This window comes from Rhagoletis pomonella, unplaced genomic scaffold (genome assembly GCF_013731165.1).
Source record: "Rhagoletis pomonella isolate Grant_MI unplaced genomic scaffold, Rhpom_1.0 Rhpom_scaffold_00001, whole genome shotgun sequence".
NCBI classification, from domain to species: domain Eukaryota; kingdom Metazoa; phylum Arthropoda; class Insecta; order Diptera; family Tephritidae; genus Rhagoletis; species Rhagoletis pomonella.
The window spans coordinates 65,889,465-65,893,818 of record NW_023458555.1 but is presented as its reverse complement, the minus strand read 5'-3'; the positions used below and the strand labels follow the sequence as shown (position 1 = coordinate 65,893,818).

At 34.8% G+C, this 4,354-nt stretch overlaps 1 long non-coding RNA gene across 1 annotated transcript; it reads left to right on the top strand.

Annotated features, from left to right (window-relative positions):
* Window positions 1-2,723: 2,723 nt before the first annotated feature.
* Window positions 2,724-4,354, top strand: LOC118747209. The gene is made up of 3 exons (XR_004993928.1): window positions 2,724-2,825; window positions 2,947-3,057; window positions 3,130-4,354. It is a non-coding gene; the product is annotated as an uncharacterized LOC118747209 (long non-coding RNA).

Sequence of the window (4,354 nt, the reverse complement as noted above, 5' to 3'; positions counted from 1 at the left end):
CGTTATATTATTTTGCCTTTTTTATAGGTTTTTAGGTCCTAAAAATCCGTTCCCAGGTTATAACTAATCGAGTAAAGTGTAAAGTGAAGGGGAATATAAAAATATATTGGTGAAGTGGATGATTTAATGAGAATAGGAGTGGTAAATATACCCTAATTTCCGAATTTTACAAAAAGGGCAGATGTCAAACCCAATTTGTAAATAAATTAGTGACTGAAAATTAAAAAATTTTATGTTAAATAAAGTGCAGAGGCTTGTGTGCAATTTTTTTTTGGATCGGGTCACCCCCCTTGGACGCAATACCTCAAAATAGGTACGCAACGTACTAAAGATTACTGTAATCATAATCATGAAATAGATGATTATGAGTACCGTAATTGTAATCCTAAAAATTTTAAAATTACAATTACAGTAATTGTAATCATGAAAATTACGATAAAGAACACTTAATTGTAATCCTAAAAATATTATGATTACAACTAATGTAATCGTAATCAAAAAAAAATTGGTTCTGATTTACTGATACTTTGTACAGGTTTAATTGATAGAAACTATATGTGTACATTCTGAAAAGCATGTAAAATTGCGTTTAAGTCAGAGTAATACTGTTAATCAAAATCAACCTTTAATGAAAGCATTGCAATCATGAGTTTGTGTGAATATTACAACAAATCAAAATAAATACGAAAATTTATAACTCAGAACCATTTTGATGTATAAAACCCAATATTTGCTTTAAGTAAAACTAATTTCTCGAAAGCAAGGTCAGATAGGCCATGATAGGCGTGTGTTGTTTACAACCATAGCGAACGAAAAAAACCGTTCCACCTGGCAATGCAGCTCTTTTTAACAGAGAGTACTTTTGGCAAATTATTCCCCAGTTTCAGGATCATTCAAGTATTGGAAGAATTGTTGCGCAATTTGGCTTGAATGGTAGGATTCATCATTCGTATTTTTGTGGGACTGAGACATAAATTCATACACATATACATACATGAATTTAAGAAAAAGAAGAGGATATCAAAATAAATTTTTACTGCATTTTCGTGAGCATACCATAATATTCATCGAAGCAATTATTGGTATCGGGTTGGACTACACTGCAACTTCCAGCATCAAGATCTGTAACAACTTAAATTAATCGTATTACCGCATTATAAATATCTTGTTCAAAGTGCTTGTTTTCGCGTTTATTCAAAGTGTTCAAACAACTAAAATTTACATCAGGGGAAAGCACTACAGCTGTTATAGCATAATCTGCATCTGACGTCAGCATGGAAAATTTCTAATCTCTCTGAGTTCCACTGCTTCTGTTACGCATTTCAGAACAAGATTTGGCATAAATGCAGAATACGTACAATTCTTAAATTAAAAAAATTCATATGGGGATCGATAGAGATCATTGAGGTGAGTGTAACGATGTATTTTTTTTTTTTTGGGAAACAACAACTACAACAATTATTAAAGGGGTTTCAGTGCCTTTTCTTCGCAACACAGAAAGAGAATTCTACTTTGTGAGGGTTATAATCCTTAAGTGCGGCCGAAGGCCGCCTACGCAGAAAGGTGTTCTGCGCAAAAAGTGTTCAGCGCCTTTTCTTCGCAACACAGAAAGAGAATTCTACTTTTTGAGGGTTATAATCCATAAGTGCGGCCGAAGGCCGCCTACGCCGAAAGGTTTCTCTGCAAAAGGTGTTCAGCGCCTTTTCTTCGCAACACAGAAAGAGAATTCTACTTTGAGGGTTATAATCCATAAGTGCGGCCGAAGGCCGCCTACGCAAAAAGAAGTTTATACACAAAAACCCTGTATACTTTTTTTCCATATTAATTCCATTTTCGTGAAAACTATAAAAAGGTATATGTATAAATATGTATATCAAATTAAAGAGAATTAAATTCTCTATCAAAATTGTCCAATTCCTTGAAGAGGTTTTCGAGAAATATTAATTTGAGAAAATGCTTAATTTGAACTTTGACCTTCAATAATTGTTGTAGTTGTTGTTTCCCAAAAAAAATAAGCATACCTTTATGTTCACCTCAATGGTCTCTATCGATCCAATTTTTTTTTTTTTTAATTCGAGATTTGGTGGTATTGTGCATTTGTTCCCAAGATTTTTTTCTTGAGCCAACTTCTTTAACTTCACGCTTACCGGGCCATTACACAATCAATTTTCCCCTTTAAATTTTCAATACTTTCACACTTTCACTAACACTCTCTTATGCAGCGCTTTTGCTGCATTTAAAATGCAACATTTAGCACTTTCGGACATAAAATTTCAAAAAGCGTTCATGCTATCGCATTTAGCAAATGTACATTTACGCGAGTTCGAAATCGTATGCTTTTGACAAACAGCCGTGTTCCATTCGCTTATTCAGATCCGTATCTATTCCGATAAATTCTCACGCAGAAGATAATGTGCAAAGAACCCTACTGAAAAGGAAAAAAACAAATTTTAAACCAAAAATTCAATACAAAAACTTGAATTGTTTTAACCATAACCGAACATTTGTTTGTGTATATATTTATTTGTCGGTCCTGTCAATTAAAATTTCCTCACTTAATTAGGAAACAAAACAAACAGAGTTGTTCACAAATTGGACCAGATTTCTATCAGCATCACATCGATATCGAATTTGCGTAAATTTCTTTATCCAAATAATGTAAAATAATAAACACAGTATACCAGTAGAAAAGGTTTTTGTTTTTGGAGCTGTTTCGTGGTGAAAGTCCTTTATGGGGACCAAATTTCCCCACAAGAAATTGAGCGCATGGTTGCTTTTGCGGCCCAAAAGAATGAATATTAGAAAACATTTAAAAAAAGTCTAAGGTAATACATTTATATGCAACTAAAAATAATCACAATAATTTGCACTTATGACTTAATGTGATAATCATGTGTAAAAACTCTTTTCAACTATTATTTTTCACAAAATAATTTTGCGGATTAGTTTGCTCTGAGCGCTTGTGTTGTTTACCAAGAAAATGCAGCGCTGTTGGTTTTTAGTTCTGTATCGCATCGTGGTGAGTTTCGATTTCTTGGTTATTCGGTTTGTGAAATGGTAAACAAATTATTGAAATTTATTTATTTGATGTGTATAAGATTTCATTAATGCATATTTTTGTATTTTCAGACTATTAATTACAAGCACAGCATCATCAACGGTGATTGCAAGAACTACTGCAATCCCTGCGGTTTTTCCTCTTGGTAAATGCATTCTGGTCGTGACCAAGGGTGGTCTCCCAAATCGGCTGGGAATAAGGTTAGTCATTTTAAATTTTATATCTTTGTTCGTCGACATTATATGACATGTCATCATTGCAGGCTATTGTTGCAGAACAAAACGCCGCAACCACTGCTGTGGTAAATATGTTCCAGCAGAGCTGCCCACCCCGTCGGTGTAATGATTTCGATAGCTGAACAAACGCCATCTCCTGGGCATTCCCACAGCTTGCCGACACTAGCTATTATATCACGTGTGAATGCAACTGCGGCTTAATTTGGTTATTAACAGTGCAATAGCAGAGAACGTTTATAAATGAGAGGGCGCATTTTCTGTGTGAACTAATTGGTGCCAGAAATTTTGGGGTGCAGTCGGCCAAATATACCACTCGTCGACAAAGTGCACCACTCGACCGACGGTGTCGGCAGAGAAGTGTCGACTGCCACCATACCAAAAATTTTTCCGTGCCACCACACTTCGAGCAAATTTACTATAGTTCAAAGCAAAATGAAAAAATAAGAACGAAAAAGGAAAGAGGAACAGAAATATAATAAGCACTAGGCAGAGGGGATGCTTGCGGAGGCAGGCGCGTGCTTGTATCGGATCAAAACAAACTCTAAAATAAAAATGGAAGTCAGAACGACAAGTGTACAGAAGAAGCGGGGAAACGGGGAAAGGAGCGGGTTTTTGTACATTTGCTTGCTTGCCGAAAATATATTTGCGTGAAATCGATTTGCTGATTGTTGCAAATTGATTTTTGCAAACATGTATGAATTTTTCTATTTCAGCTAAGTTGATAAGATTTTCTATGGCATTTTTTTTTACTTTTTTCTGATGGCATTTTTCTTTGTGCATACGAGCGAAAAAGCATTTACGCACATATATTCTTTGGTACGTAAATGTAGATATGTCAACGAAAATTAAAAAATTTTGGATATTCGTACTTGCAAAATCGATAGTACATGTAGCCAGTAAGATGCATGAATTTTAATAAGTGCTGTGGCATAGTTGGTTGATGCGTGGCGATAAACGATACTTTGCTGCAGTTGTTGTCAGGGTTCATATCCTACCCGAGGCGGTTATTTTTTATGAATTTATTTCTAAAATAAAATAAAGAATAATTTCGCGGTTGAAA